The 16,376-nt window shown below is 52.2% G+C and overlaps 1 protein-coding gene across 2 annotated transcripts in view; it reads right to left on the reverse strand.

Moving 5' to 3' along the window:
* The window catches only part of LOC116953192 (SH2 domain-containing protein 3C-like), a 142,419-nt gene that overhangs the window by 94,865 nt on the left and 31,178 nt on the right, over positions 1-16,376 (reverse strand). The window lies entirely within an intron of this gene.

A 16,376-nucleotide genomic window follows, 5' to 3' on the forward strand; every position in this document is an offset into this window, starting at 1 on the left:
GAGGTAGTTAGGGGATGAATGAGTCAACGTAAATTATGCATGCGCATTATGCGAGCCCTTTGATCTTGTTCTTCCAGTCCATTGTGTGTGTATTAAAATACACACACAATACACACAATACACACGCGTGCCAACAAGGACACATTGATTTTCATAATGCCGGAGTTCTGTGCAAAACTAGCGACGACTGGCCAAGCCTAATAAGAGAATCTATCGAAATTGAAAGAAGTCAATTAAATTTTTACCGTTCAGATAGCTACCGACTTAGTGCTGCGTCTAAGCGAATCGTCAAATAATACATTGTTTAAATGCATGCCTCTACAGTACTTCAATAGGGATTACCGTTGGTACGGTTATTTTAATACAAACAATGGGCAGGAAGTACAAGATCAAAGGGCTCGCAATGTACGTTGACTCATTATTCCTCCCCACCCCCCAATTTGCCCAAGAATGCAGAAGCGTGGTCAGCACATCTACGCCTCTACGTAAGGAACAAAACAGGCGGACTTCTCCATAAATCTGGCTGTCACCTGATGAAGCTAGTTGTAATTACTGGCGAAACGTCGCACTCAGCTTGTAAATGTTGTGGCTTGGCTTTCCAGCACACCGGGTGTGCTGTACTAGTGACGAATTGGCGACCATCTCTTTACGTGACAACCATTACTCGTTGGCTGTGTCGGGTGGTGGCGGGTTTAACGACACATTTATATATTTACGCGATCTAACGCAAAAAACCCTCTATTATCCAAATATACAACAGGCGTCAGGGTCGGAAGCGAACCCACGACATCCAGTATACCAGGCGAGGTAGTTAACATCTCCTAGCCACCGTGATGATGATGAGAGAGAGAGACACGCAGACTCCAAATATACAGCAGGCGTCAGGGTCGGGATCGAACCCACGACCTCCTGTATACCAGGCGAGGTAGTTAACATCTCCTAGCCACCGTGATGATGATGAGAGAGAGACACCGTAAACTTCAAATATACAGCAGGCGTCAGGGTCGGGAGCGAACCCACGACCCGCTGTATGCCAGGCGAGGTAGTTAACATCTCCTAGCCACCGTGATGATCATGAGAGAGAGACACGTAAACTCCAAATATACAGCAGGCGTCAAGGTCGGGATTGAACTCATGACCTCCTGTATACCAGGCGAGGTAGTTAACATCTCCTAGCCACCGTGATGATGATGAGAGAGAGACACCGTAAACTTCAAATATACAGCAGGCGTCAGGGTCGGGAGCGAACCCACGACCCCCTGTATGCCAGGCGAGGTAGTTAACATCTCCTAGCCACCGTGATGATCATGAGAGAGAGACACGCAAACTCCAAATATACAGCAGGCGGTAGGGTCAAGATCGAACCCACGCCCTCCTGAATGGCGGCTTGAAAGGTGCTGCTCGCTTACAGCACTTGCCTCTACAGTCTGCTGCAGGCTACGTGGGGGGATCTCTGTGTGCGCGCGCGTGCGTGCGATTATCGGGGGTGCAACCCCCCCCCCCGTCGTTCCTCTTGGGTATCACCCCCTGCTAGCACTCGGGTCGAACCCCCGTGGCCCACTCTGACGCACGTGGTGGTGCTGGCGCGGAGCGTAGCTCGGCGACTACGTAGCGTAACGTGTGTTCGTGTGTGTTGGGCTTCTTTCCCACCGTGCGCTGCCAAAAGCGTGCAAAGTGGAGGTGCAGTAGGGCAACGAATTATGATGGGTATCACTCTGAATCTATGGGTTTCTCTGTGAGTCGATGGGTCTCTCTATGAGTCGATGGGTTTCTCTATGAGTCTATGGGTTTCTCTGTGAGTCTATGGGTCTCTCTATGAGTCTATGGGTTTCTCTGTGAGTCTATGGGTCTCTCTATGAGTCTATGGGTCTCTCTATGAATCGATGGGTCTCTCAATAAGTCTGTGGGTTTTTCTGTGAGTCGATGGGTCTCTCTATGAGTCGATGGGTCTCTCTATGAGTCGATGGGTTTCTCTGTGAGTCTATGGGTTTCTCTATGAGTCGATGGGTTTCTCTGTGAGTCGATGGGTCTCTCAATAAGTCTGTGGGTTTCTCTGTGAGTCGATGGGTCTCTCTATGAGTCGATGGGTTTCTCTGTGAGTCGATGGGTCTCTCTATGAGTCGATGGGTTTCTCTGTGAGTCGATGGGTCTCTCTATGAGTCGATGGGTTTATCTGTGAGTCTATGGGTTTCTCTATGAGTCGATGGGTTTCTCTGTGAGTCGATGGGTCTCTCAATAAGTCTGTGGGTCTCTGCGTGAGTCGATGGGTCTCCACGTGTGTCTATGGGTTGTCTCGGAGTAGCTGAGTGGAACAGTCCGCGCGTTCCACCAGAACACAGCAAGGTTGTACCGAGGTAGCTGAGTGGAACAGTCCGCGCGTTCCACCAGAACACAGCGAGGTTGTACCGGGGTAGCTGAGTAGAACACTCCGCGCGTTCCACCAGAACACAGCGAGGTTGTACCGGGGTAGCTGAGTGGAACAGTCCGCGCGTTCCACCAGAACACAGCGAGGTTGTACCGGGGTAGCTGAGTGAAACAGTCCGCGTGTTCCACCAGATAACGTTGTTGATTTATTTTTTCCAACAACTTGGCTCGAGCACAGAGCCATTTCTGACCATTTACAAAGTAATTGACTCCGTTATCTCGAGTCAATATACAAATGCTTAATTGCACGAGCGCGTGTTATTTTTCTTCTTAATTTTCAGCATTATCGCGACGCTTTTGGGACAGATTATTAACATTTCTTACGGGGCAATGTTAATTATAATGCAATCATCACCATCAGCCGTGATCAATCCACTCCTGGGTGAATTCTCCAGGAGCCAAGTCATCCTCATCCTTTAGAACCCCCCTCCCCCAATTCCCCCTCCCCTTCCTCCAATTTCCCCCTCCCCCCCCCCAATTCCCCCTCCCCCTTCTTCTCAACCCCTTCCTCACCCCCCCCCCCCCCAATTGTAAAAAATAACCAATCAGCGCATTGGTTAAGTGGCTCATTGACCACGCCGAGTGCAACATCACAGAAGGTCATCTCCGTCAATGGCAACTACCGCCCAGCTGGTTACAAACTCACGCACAAAGACAAAGTTCCCCCGTGTAGCCTTAACAGACTGTTGGGGCAAGTGCCGTTCGTATCGAGTAGCAGCGCCTATGAAGGCCGGAGGAGCACGCGAGGTGATGGGTGGCCAGCACCACGCCCGGCCGCCCTTTGTCTCCCCAGTGGTGATGTTTACACACCGCACCAGGTACTCATTTGAGGCCGAGTCTAACTAAGAGAGGCCCAAAGACCGGTTCAAGGTATTCGTTAGCGGTGTTGGCCGTGAGCCGGAGTCGAACTCGGATTTGACGGGTCCGTAGCAGAGTGCGTTAACCTCTGCGCCACCCTTCCTCCGCAAATTGACTTCAAATCGCACGCCACACCACACACGCACTCTAAATTAAACAAATATCGTATTTGCGCTTTTGCTTACCAGGCCTTTGCCGGGTCCGGCTGCCGCTAATGCCATCATTTGTCGGGGCTAACACTGAAATCATTAACATGCCGTGGGCCTAATGAGGCCGATTCCATCGTTTGCTTTCCTCTCTGCGTGAACGCTGGACGGACACGTGGTGGATTACGCCGTTCGCTCGCCTTGTCAACCACTGCCAAAGACAAAGATCCCCCGTGTAGCCTTGCAACAGGCCGTTGGGGGCAAGTGCTTGTCAGCGAGCAGCACCTATGAAGGCCGACACTGTGGCACCACGTGGGGGGTGGGTGGGCCAGCACCACGCCTTTGTCTCCCCCAGTGGCGATGTTTACGCACCGCAACCAGGTTCTCATTTGAGGCTGAGTCGACCTAGGGGAGGCCCATAACAGGTTCAGATAATCGTCACTGGCGTTGGCCGTGAGCGGGAATCGCTACAAACCGCTTTGTTGAATTCTTAAGGACACACACACATGCACGTGTGTTTACGTGTGTGTGTGTTTACGTGTGTGTATGTTTACGTGTGTGTTTACGTGTGTGTGTGTGTGTTTGGTAGTGTAGCGGTTAGTGCGCTGCGCTACGAACCTGGCGACCCGGGTTCGATTTTCGCTCACGGCCAACACCAGTGACGACTATTTGAATCGGTCCTGGGCCTCACCTAGGTCGACTCAGCCTCAAATGAGTACCTGGTTGTGGTGTGTAAACATCGCCAAAGGCGGCCGGGCTTGGTGCTGGCCACACACCCCCTCGTGTGCCGTGCCGGCCTTCATAGGTGCTGATATTCGCTAACAGCACTTGCCCCGACAGTCTGTTAAGGCTACACGGGGGATCTTTGTCTTTATGTGCGTGTGTGGGGGGAGCGGTGGAGTAGCGGTCAGCGCGCCGCGCCACGAACCCGGCGGCCCGAGTTCGACTCACGGCCCGCACCAGTGACGATTATCTGAACCGGTCCCGTGGGGTCTCCTCTACGTCTACTCGGCCTCAAATGAGTACAACACCAGCGACAAAGGCGGCCGAGGCGTGGCGCTTGTTAACCCACCCCCTCGTGTGCCCTGCCGGCCTTCAGAGGTGGTGCTACAAGTCGCTCACAGCACTTGCCCCAACAGTCTGTTAATGCTACACCGGGGGGTCTTTGTTTGTCTTTGTAAACACTCGCACGCACGCGAATGTGTGCCACCGCCCGGCTTCCTGAGCTGCGATTTGCGAATGAAAACAAGGAAAGAGGAAACCGCTTCCTCCATCCCCCTTCATCCCCATCACTCCCAACCCCACCCCCTCCATCTCTCCCCTCCCTCACAATCCCTCTCTCCCGATCTCTACCGTCCATCCCTCTAATCCATCTCACAATCTCCCTCTCCCGATCTCTCTCCTCCATCCCTCTAATCCATCTCACAATCTCTCTCTCCCGATCTCTACCCCCCCATCCCTTTCATCCATCTCACAATCTCTCTCTCCCGATCTCTCTCCTCCATCCCTCTAATCCATCTCACAATCTCTCTCTCCCGATCTCTCTCCTCCATCCCTCTAATCCATCTCACAATCTCTCTCTCCCGATCTCTCTCCTCCATCCCTCTAATCCATCTCACAATCTCTCTGTCCCGATCTCTCTCCTCCATCCCTCTAATCCATCTCACAATCCCTCTCTCCAGATTTCTACCCTCCATCCCTTTCATCCATCTCACAATCCCTCTCTCCCGATCTCTATCCCCCATCCCTTTCATCCATCTCACAATCTCTCTCTCCCGATCTCTCCCCTCCATCCCTCTAATCCATCTCACAATCTCTCTCTCCAGATCTCTACCCTCCATCCCCTCTAATCCTTCTCACAATCCCTCTCTCCTTATCTCTCCCCCATCCACCCCTTCCCTCCCCGGCGACAGCATTCACCACTGAACACTCAATGAATATCGGTCTCACATGTACATAGACAAAGTTTCCCCGTACAGCCTTAATGGACTTTTGCTGTTAGCGAGCGCCTATTAAGTTCACGCGGTGAGCGGGTGACGTTAAATAACGGATCTGGTCAGATTAAAACATAGTTTAGTTTTATTTGTAAATATATATTTTTAAAGTGATGTCCCCATACTTTGCACTCCTGTCGTGTTGTTGTTGATGATGTTATTGTTTATTGTTGTTACGTGTGTGGCCCATCCACCATCCTCTGGCACATCCGCGGACCAAAACATAAAGAGCTTTACAGCTCATCGGATTCCCTCCCGCGGTGTAAATCAACATTCCGACTGCGTCCACTCACTGTCGGGCGGCGTTCGTCGAGTGAGTCGTCCGCGTTGGGAACAAATGTCGCGTGCATTCCACGAGTAGAATATTGGAAGGTGCAAAGTGGAGGTCATTCGCCCGTTGTGATGCGCGCAAAATCGCGACCGGTCGAGCCTGTTGCCACGTGCGCAGCTGGGACGCGAATGGCTAATTACGCCCCTTGGAACAGCAACGGGGCGATTTGCGCCTTTAAATTGTATCCCTGCATTCCCAACCCATATGCAGATGAGCTCAACGTCGAATGCTCACCCTTGCACGTTATTTTTGTGGAATTGCCACTCAGCTACCCCGGTACAACCTCGCTGTGTTCTGGTGGAACACGCGCGACTGTTCCACTCAGCTACCCCGGTACAACCTCGCTGTGTTCTGCTGGAACACGCGATTGTTCCACTCAGCTACCCCAGTACAACCTCGCTGTGTTCTGGTGGAACGCACGCGATTGTTCCACTCAGCTACCCCGGTACAACCTCGCTGTGTTCTGGTGGAACACGCGCGATTGTTCCACTCAGCTACCCCGGTACAACCTCGCTGTGTTCTGGTGGAACGCGCGCGATTGTTCCACTCAGCTACCCCGGTACAACCTCGCTGTGTTCTGGTGGAACACGCGCGACTGTTCCACTCAGCTACCCCGGTACAACCTCGCTGTGTTCTGGTGGAACGCGCGCGATTGTTCCACTCAGCTACCCCGGTACAACCTCGCTGTGTTCTGGTGGAACGCACGCGATTGTTCCACTCAGCTACCCCGCGTGAGGGTCATCACCCCACCCCCCACACCGTGAAAAACTCAACTTTAGCGACGCTGTTGCTGATTGCTGCTAAACTAAAAACTCCCGTGTGCGGTTTTTATTTTATTTTACCAGGTAAGCCCCCCCACTCCCCCCCCCCCCCCCCCCCCCCCACTGAGCTGCAACGTCGCTCTTTTTAAGAAGCGACCTGGCCACAGCTGATAGCTCAGCGAAAGTGGCTCATCGTCATCATCATCACGTGGACACTTCTTAGCAGCAGTCCGGGGTAGTGGGGGGGGGGTGGGTGGGGGGGGGCGGGGTGGTGGGTGGGGGGGGGGGGCGGGGTGGTGGGTGGGGGGGGGCCCGGAGTGGTGGGGCTGGGGTGGTGGGTGGGGGGCTGGGGTGGTGGGTGGGGGGGGGGCCGGGGTGGTGGGGGAGCCTTCGCCTTGACAGTAGCGGTGAGCGGCGTGGCTTCATGGGGTAGATTTAAGAGCAACGTTCCGATGGGTGCGGAGTTTAACTATCGCGAGTAAATCAAACCGGGGGGTGAGGGGAGGGGATGGCATTTGGTGGGCAAAATCCAGGTCCGCGTTGTGATCTCACATAATGAAAAAAATATTCATGGTGGGACTTTTCCTGCCCAGTCTCAAAGTATAGCAAATGGTTTTACCCTTTCTAGCAATATTTACCAGAGCATGTTTTTTTTTGCTTGCACTTTAATGCAGACGTGATTTCTTGCAGCAAAAAAAAATCCGTCTGGTGTTTGAACATCTCAACACGTGTTTTATCGCCAGAAAGGGTAAAACCAATTCTTATATATGAATAAAAAAAATGTGCAACTTTATCCGACTGTGTTCCTTTCATTTTTTTGTTTTTCTTTCCGTCTCGCGGCGTCGCCTGGAACCCCGTGTCACCAACCTTGCCCCGCAGACTTCAACCATTTAAGTTGCAATGGGGGGCCGGGGGGGGGGGTGACGAATGGCCACCAAAATCCCCGCTCCCTTTGCCTCTTCGCCTTGTCAAGAGACAAACGTGCGTGGTTCAGAGCCCTCCGGCGTTCACTCAATGGCGATCTCTCTTTACGACCCCGCACAGATGGCTCGCAAGGCCCAGAAATATCTCTCTCTCTCGCTATTGTCGCACGCTCCCCGGCGTTCGCCTAAATTATTTTGCTCTGTGGCTCGCAGATGGCAGTGAGGTGGCGGTTACCGAGATGTCAGTTTACTCCACTAAACTTATGTTGTTGTTGTTGCTGTTGTTGAACGATTCCTCGCTCCGTATCTTGGGAAGGCAAATTCTCCGGCTGATTTTTTTTCTCTCCGCAATCGCTCAGGTCTCGTACAATTGTTTCGATCTTGCGGTTATCGTCGTCGTCAGCAGCAGAAGCGACCGGCGAACTGCCGACGTCCGTGTCCCCGGTGCCAACACAATCCGGACAGATGCACCGCTAGCGAGCGAGTAGGCGAGTGACAGAGAGAGAGAGTGGTCGAGCGGATGGTTGAGTGAGAGAGAGAGAGAGTGAGAGAGCGGGTGGTTGAGTGAGAGAGAGAATGGTCGAGCGGGTGGTTGAGAGAGAGCGAGTGGTCGAGCGGGTGGTTGAGTGAGCATCTTCTTGTTTCCTCTGATCGTAAAAAAAAGAGAGAGAGAGTGGTCGAGCGAGTGGGCGAGTTAGCGAGAGAGAGAGGGAGGGTGGGCGAGTTAGCGAGAGAGAGAATGGTCGAGCGAGTTAGCGAGAGAGAGAGTGGGCGAGTTAGCGAGAGAGAGAGTGGGCGAGTTAGCGAGAGAGAGAGTGGTCGAGCGAGTTAGCGAGAGAGAGAGGGAGAGTGGGCGAGTTAGCGAGAGAGAGAGGGAGGGCGAGTTAGCAAGAGAGAGAGAGAGTGGGCGAGTTAGCGAGAGAGAGTGGTCGAGCGAGTTAGCGAGAGAGAGAGGGAGTGTGGGCGAGTTAGCGAGAGAGAGAATGGTCGAGCGAGTTAGCGAGAGAGAGAGTGGGCGAGTTAGCGAGAGAGAGAGAGTGGGCGAGTTAGCGAGAGAGAGAGTGGTCGAGCGAGTTAGCGAGAGAGAGAGGGAGAGTGGGCGAGTTAGCGAGCGAGAGAGAGAGGGAGGGCGAGTTAGCAAGAGAGAGAGAGAGTGGGCGAGTTAGCGAGAGAGAGTGGTCGAGCGAGTTAGCGAGAGAGAGAGGGAGAGTGGGCGAGTTAGCGAGAGAGAGTGGTCGAGCGAGTTAGCGAGAGAGAGAGGGAGAGTGGGCGAGTTAGCGAGAGAGAGAGGGAGGGCGAGTTAGCGGGAGAGAGAGAGTGGGCGAGTTAGCGAGAGAGAGTGGTCGAGCGAGTTAGCGAGAGAGAGAGGGAGAGTGGGCGAGTTAGCGAGAGAGAGAGTGGGCGAGTTAGCGAGAGAGAGAGGGAGAGTGGGCGAGTTAGCGAGAGAGAGAGTGGGCGAGTTAGCGAGAGAGAGAGGGAGAGTGGGCGAGTTAGCGAGAGATAGTGGTCGAGCGAGTTAGCGAGAGAGAGAGTGGGCGAGTTAGCGAGAGAGTGGGCGAGTTAGCGAGAGAGAGAGGGAGAGTGGGCGAGTTAGCGAGAGAGAGAGTGGGCGAGTTAGCGAGAGAGAGGGAGAGTGGGCGAGTTAGCGAGAGAGAGAGAGAGTGGTCGAGCGAGTTAGCGAGAGAGTGGGCGAGTTAGCGAGCGAGAGAGAGAGTGGTCGAGCGAGTTAGCGAGAGAGTGGGCGAGTTAGCGAGCGAGAGAGAGAGAGTGGGCGAGTTAGCGAGAGAGAGAGAGAGAGTGGGCGAGTTAGCGAGAGAGAGAGAGAGTGGTCGAGTTAGCGAGAGAGAGGGAGAGTGGGCGAGTTAGCGAGAGAGAGTGGTTGAGCGAGTTAGCGAGAGAGAGGGAGAGTGGGCGAGTTAGCGAGAGAGAGTGGTTGAGCGAGTTAGCGAGAGAGAGAGGGAGAGTGGGCGAGTTAGCGAGAGAGAGGGAGAGTGGGCGAGTTAGCGAGAGAGAGAGGGAGAGTGGGCGAGTTAGCGAGAGAGAGGGAGAGTGGGCGAGTTAGCGAGAGAGAGTGGTTGAGCGAGTTAGCGAGAGAGAGAGTGGTCGAACGAGCGATGCTGCCCGCTCCGACCCGTGCGTAATCGTCGAGGCATCTGCAGCCAGCAGCAGCGGCAGCAGCAGCAGCACCTGCCGCCGCCTCCTCCTCGCGTGACCCCGGGCGCTCGGGGTCAACTGGCTGAGAGGAGGCCAGCGGTCAGATTTACGGCCGAGAGGCTCCCGCTCGCTGCTCGTTGTGCGGAGGAGGGAGAGGAGGAGGGAGAGGGCGACGGGGGCCATTGCGACGATGAATAGCAGCGAGACATCACGGCACGGTGTCTGGCGCATTCATTCATTCATTCGCCTGTTGCGCCGTCTGTCCAGGGATGCCAGCACGTCGCTTGTCACGCTGCCTCGCAATGCGCGTCTGTGCCAAAGCCCGAGGCGTGTAATTCTTGGTCAGAATCACGAGTAATGATTTTGCTCACTGGAGGAGGAATACGATGAGCTATGAAGCTCTTTTCTTTTAACAGATGTCCAGTACGGGGCACGGGGCCAGAACGTCACAACAACAGACAAATACAACGATGAACGCGATAGGAGTGCAACTTATCGGGAAGGTCAACAAATACTCACATTGTAAATGTTGTGACTTTACTCTCCAACACACAACCGGCGTGCTGTACTCGTCACGAATTGCCCACGTTCCGTTTACGTGACAACCCTTACTAATTGGCTGCGTCGGATGGTGGAGGGTTTAACGACACATTTATGTATTTACGTGATCTAACCCCACAAAAATATCTCTATTATGGGAAGTAAAACTAAACAAATATTTATTTTTAATCTTCCCAGGTGATTCCCAACGAGCGATCGGCTTATTTGTCAGAAGCGACCCGACCACAAATGATGGCTCCCCAAAGTGGCTGAACGCGTGATAATGTATACAGCCAATGGTCGCGGCTCTGGGTTGGCTCTCTGGCTCAAGAGAGCCACAGCTCAGAGCCGGTTCGAGCTTCACGCGAGCCGGCTCTGAGCATGATCCCAGCCTCGATCAGGATTCCCCTGAAATGAGCCAGAGCCGAGCCAGGGATGAGTCGCTGGTGATGCGTAATGGACATGTACCATGAAGCAGCTTTCGTTACAAAGCATCGCCGTCAACAACCTTGACGAACCATTCATTCGGAGTGGCCAGCGCAGTGGTAACACTCGCGTCTCACACCGAGAAGGGGTCGGCCTGGGTTCGACTCCCGAATCGGGCGACTTTCTTTGTGGGATTGTGTGGTCCACCCTCCTGTTCTGCAGAGTGTGAGTGAGTCTGACTATGCAGAGTTTGTGTGGTCCACTCTCCTGTGCTATAGAGTGTGAGTGAGTGAGGATGTGGAGTTTGTGTGTTCTACCCCCTGTGCTGCAGAGTGTGAGTGAGTGAGTGTGTGGAGTTTGTGTGTTCTACCCCTGTGCTACAGAGTGAGAGTGAGTGAGTGTGTGGAGTTTGTGTGTTCTACCCCTGTGCTACAGAGTGTGAGTGAGTGAGTGGAGTTTGTGTGTTCTACCCCTGTGCTACAGAGTGTGAGTGAGTGAGTGGAGTTTGTGTGTTCTACCCCTGTGCTACAGAGTGTGAGTGAGTGGAGTTTGTGTGTTCTACCCCTGTGCTACAGAGTGTGAGTGAGTGTGTGGAGTTTGTGTGTTCTACGCCTGTTCTACAGTGTGAGTGAGTGTGTGGAGTTTGTGTGTTCTACCCCTGTGCTACAGAGTGTGAGTGAGTGGAGTTTGTGTTCTACCCCTGTGCTACAGAGTGTGAGTGAGTGTGTGGAGTTTGTGTGTTCTACCCTTGTGCTACAGAGTGTGAGTGAGTGTGTGGAGTTTGTGTGTTCTACCCCTGTGCTAGAGAGTGTGAGTGAGTGAGTGTGTGGAGTTTGTGTGTTCTACCCCTGTGCTAGAGAGTGTGAGTGAGTGTGTGGAGTTTGTGTGTTCTACCCCTGTGCTAGAGAGTGTGAGTGAGTGAGTGTGTGGAGTTTGTGTGTTCTACCACCTGTGCTGCAGAGTTTGAGTCAGTGAGTGGAATTTGTGTGTTATACCCCTGTGCTACAGAGTGTGAGTGAGTGAGTGTGTGGAGTTTGTGTGTTCTACCCCTGTTCCAAAGAGTGTGAGTGAGTGAGTGGGGTTTGTGTGTTCCACCCCTGTTCTACAGAGTGTGAGTGAGTAGAGTTTGTGTGTTCTACCCCTGTTTTACAGAGTGTGAGTGAGTGAGTGGAGTTTGTGTGTTCTACCCCTGTTCTACAGAGTGTGAGTGAGTGAGTGGAGTTTGTGTGTTCTACCCCTGTGCTACAGAGTGTGAGTGAGTGGAGTTTGTGTGTTCTACCCCTGTTCTACAGAGTGTGAGTGAGTGGAGTTTGTGTGTTCTACCCCTGTGCTACAGTGAGTGAGTGAGTGGAGTTTGTGTGTTCTACCCCTGTTCTACAGAGTGTGAGTGAGTGGGGTTTGTGTGTTCTACCCCTGTGCTACAGAGTGTGAGTGAGTGGAGTTTGTGTGTTCTACCCCTGTGCTACAGAGTGTGAGTGAGTAGAGTTTGTGTGTTCTACCCCTGTTCTACAGAGTGTGAGTGAGTGGAGTTTGTGTGTTCTACCCCTGTTCTACAGAGTGTGAGTGAGTGACTGGAGTTTGTGTGTTCTACCCCTGTTCTACAGAGTGTGAGTGAGTGAGTGGAGTTTGTGTGTTCTAGCCCTGTTCTACAGAGTGTGAGTGAGTGGAGTTTGTGTGTTCTACCCCTGTTCTACAGAGTGTGAGTGAGTGGAGTTTGTGTGTTCTACCCCTGTGCTAGAGAGTGCGAGTGAGTGGAGTTTGTGTGTCTCCCCCTGTTCTACAGAGTGTGAGTGAGTGGAGTTTGTGTGTTCTACCCCTGTTCTACAGAGTGTGAGTGAGTGAGTGGAGTTTGTGTGTTCTACCCCTGTGCTACAGAGTGTGAGAGAGTGGAGTTTGTGTGTTCTCCCCCTGTTCTACAGAGTGTGAGTGAGTGGAGTTTGTATGTTCTACCCCTGTTCTACAGAGTGTGAGTGAGTGGAGTTTGTGTGTTCTACCCCTGTTCTACAGAGTGTGAGTGAGTGGAGTTTGTGTGTTCTACCCCTGCTCTACAGAGTGTGAGTGAGTGGAGTTTGTGTGTTCTCCCCCTGTTCTACAGAGTGTGAGTGAGTGGAGTTTGTGTGTTCTACCCCTGTGCTACAGAGAGTGAGTGAGTGAGTGGAGTTTGTGTGTTCTACCCCCTGTTCTACAGAGTGTGAGTGAGTGGAGTTTGTGTGTTCTCCCCCTGTGCTACAGAGTGTGAGTGAATGAGTGAGTGGAGTTTGTGTGTTCTACCCCTGTTCTACAGAGTGTGAGTGAGTGGAGTTTGTGTGTTCTCCCCCTGTTCTACAGAGTGTGAGTGAGTGAGTGGAGTTTGTGTGTTCTACCCCTGTTCTACAGAGTGTGAGTGAGTGAGTGGAGTTTGTGTGTTCTCCCCCTGTTCTACAGAGTGTGAGTGTGTGGAGTTTGTGTGTTCTACCCCTGTTCTACAGTGTGAGTGAGTGGAGTTTGTGTGTTCTCCCCCTGTTCTACAGAGTGTGAGTGAGTGGAGTATGTGTGTTCTACCCCTGTGCTACAGAGTATGAGTGAGTGGAGTTTGTGTGTTCTACCCCTGTTCTACAGAGTGTGAGTGAGTGGAGTTTGTGTGTTCTACCCCTGCTCTACAGAGTGTGAGTGAGTGGAGTTTGTGTGTTCTCCCCCTGTTCTACAGAGTGTGAGTGAGTGGAGTTTGTGTGTTCTACCCCTGTGCTACAGAGTGTGAGTGAGTGAGTGGAGTTTGTGTGTTCTACCCCCTGTTCTACAGAGTGTGAGTGAGTGGAGTTTGTGTGTTCTCCCCCTGTGCTACAGAGTGTGAGTGAATGAGTGAGTGGAGTTTGTGTGTTCTACCCCTGTTCTACAGAGTGTGAGTGAGTGAGTGGAGTTAGTGTGTTCTACCACCTGTTCTACAGAGTGTGAGTGAGTGGAGTTTGTGTGTTCTACCCCTGTTCTACAGAGTGTGAGTGAGTGGAGTTTGTGTGTTCTCCCCCTGTTCTACAGAGTGTGAGTGAGTGAGTGGAGTTTGTGTGTTCTACCCCTGTTCTACAGAGTGTGAGTGAGTGGAGTTTGTGTGTTCTCCCCCTGTTCTACAGAGTGTGAGTGAGTGGAGTTTGTGTGTTCTCCCCCTGTTCTACAGTGTGAGTGAGTGGAGTTTGTGTGTTCTACCCCTGTTCTACAGAGTGTGAGTGAGTGAGTGGAGTTTGTGTGTTCTACCCCTGTGCTACAGAGTGTGAGTGAGTGAGTGGAGTTTGTGTGTTCTACCCCTGTTCTACAGAGTGAGAGTGAGTGGAGTTTGTGTGTTCTCCCCCTGTTCTACAGAGTGTGAGTGAGTGGAGTATGTGTGTTCTCCCCCTGTTCTACAGAGTGTGAGTGAGTGGAGTTTGTGTGTTCTCCCCCTCTTCTACAGTGTGAGTGAGTGGAGTTTGTGTGTTCTCCCCCTGTTCTACAGAGTGTGAGTGAGTGGAGTTTGTGTGTTCTCCCCCTGTTCTACAGAGTGTGAGTGAGTGAGTGGAGTTTGTGTGTTCTACCCCTGTGCTACAGAGTATGAGTGAGTGGAGTTTGTGTGTTCTACCCCTGTTCTACAGAGTGAGAGTGAGTGTGTGGAGTTTGTATGTTCTACCCCTGTTCTACAGAGTGTGAGTGAGTGGAGTTTGTGTGTTCTCCCCCTGTTCTACAGAGTGTGAGTGAGTGGAGTTTGTGTGTTCTCCCCCTGTTCTACAGAGTGTGAGTGAGTGAGTGGAGTTTGTGTTCTCCCCCTGTTCTACAGAGTGTGAGTGAGTGGAGTTTGTGTGTTCTCCCCCTGTTCTACAGAGTGTGAGTGAGTGAGTGGAGTTAGTGTGTTCTACCCCCTGTTCTACAGAGTGTGAGTGAGTGGAGTTTGTGTGTTCTCCCCCTGTGCTACAGAGTGTGAGTGAATGAGTGAGTGGAGTTTGTGTGTTCTCCCCCTGTTCTACAGAGTGTGAGTGAGTGGAGTTTGTGTGTTCTCCCCCTGTTCTACAGAGTGTGAGTGAGTGAGTGGAGTTTGTGTTCTCCCCCTGTTCTACAGAGTGTGAGTGAGTGGAGTTTGTGTGTTCTCCCCCTGTTCTACAGAGTGTGAGTGAGTGAGTGGAGTTAGTGTGTTCTACCCCCTGTTCTACAGAGTGTGAGTGAGTGGAGTTTGTGTGTTCTCCCCCTGTGCTACAGAGTGTGAGTGAATGAGTGAGTGGAGTTTGTGTGTTCTACCCCTGTTCTACAGAGTGTGAGTGAGTGAGTGGAGTTAGTGTGTTCTACCCCCTGTTCTACAGAGTGTGAGTGAGTGGAGTTTGTGTGTTCTACCCCTGTTCTACAGAGTGTGAGTGAGTGGAGTTTGTGTGTTCTCCCCCTGTTCTACAGAGTGTGAGTGAGTGAGTGGAGTTTGTGTGTTCTACCCCTGTTCTACAGAGTGTGAGTGAGTGGAGTTTGTGTGTTCTCCCCCTGTTCTACAGAGTGTGAGTGAGTGGAGTTTGTGTGTTCTCCCCCTGTTCTACAGTGTGAGTGAGTGGAGTTTGTGTGTTCTACCCCTGTTCTACAGAGTGTGAGTGAGTGAGTGGAGTTTGTGTGTTCTACCCCTGTGCTACAGAGTGTGAGTGAGTGAGTGGAGTTTGTGTGTTCTACCCCTGTTCTACAGAGTGAGAGTGAGTGGAGTTTGTGTGTTCTCCCCCTGTTCTACAGAGTGTGAGTGAGTGGAGTATGTGTGTTCTCCCCCTGTTCTACAGAGTGTGAGTGAGTGGAGTTTGTGTGTTCTCCCCCTCTTCTACAGTGTGAGTGAGTGGAGTTTGTGTGTTCTCCCCCTGTTCTACAGAGTGTGAGTGAGTGGAGTTTGTGTGTTCTCCCCCTGTTCTACAGAGTGTGAGTGAGTGAGTGGAGTTTGTGTGTTCTACCCCTGTGCTACAGAGTATGAGTGAGTGGAGTTTGTGTGTTCTACCCCTGTTCTACAGAGTGAGAGTGAGTGTGTGGAGTTTTATGTTCTACCCCTGTTCTACAGAGTGTGAGTGAGTGGAGTTTGTGTGTTCTCCCCCTGTTCTACAGAGTGTGAGTGAGTGGAGTTTGTGTGTTCTCCCCCTGTTCTACAGAGTGTGAGTGAGTGAGTGGAGTTTGTGTTCTCCCCCTGTTCTACAGAGTGTGAGTGAGTGGAGTTTGTGTGTTCTACCCCTGTTCTACAGAGTGTGAGTGAGTGGAGTTTGTGTGTTCTACCGCTGTGCTACAGAGTGTGAGTGAGTGAGTGGAGTTTGTGTGTTCTCCCCCTGTTCTACAGAGTGTGAGTGAGTGAGTGGAGTTTGTGTGTTCTCCCCCTGTTCTACAGAGTGTGAGTGAGTGGAGTTTGTGTGTTCTACCCCTGTGCTACAGAGTGTGAGTGAGTGAGTGGAGTTTGTGTGTTCTCCCCCTGTGCTACAGAGAGTGAGTGAGTGGAGTTTGTGTGTTCTACCCCTGTTCTACAGAGTGTGAGTGAGTGAGTGGAGTTAGTGTGTTCTACCCCCTGTTCTACAGAGTGTGAGTGAGTGGAGTTTGTGTGTTCTACCCCTGTTCTACAGAGTGTGAGTGAGTGGAGTTTGTGTGTTCTCCCCCTGTTCTACAGAGTGTGAGTGAGTGAGTGGAGTTTGTGTGTTCTACCCCTGTTCTACAGAGTGTGAGTGAGTGGAGTTTGTGTGTTCTCCCCCTGTTCTACAGAGTGTGAGTGAGTGGAGTTTGTGTGTTCTACCGCTGTGCTACAGAGTGTGAGTGAGTGAGTGGAGTTTGTGTGTTCTCCCCCTGTTCTACAGTGTGAGTGAGTGGAGTGTGTGTGTTCTACC

The sequence above is a fragment of the Petromyzon marinus genome, chromosome 50 (assembly GCF_048934315.1).
Source record: "Petromyzon marinus isolate PM22_M1 ecotype Great Lakes invasive population chromosome 50, UKy_Petmar_22M1.pri1.0, whole genome shotgun sequence".
NCBI classification, from domain to species: Eukaryota; Metazoa; Chordata; class Hyperoartia; order Petromyzontiformes; family Petromyzontidae; genus Petromyzon; species Petromyzon marinus.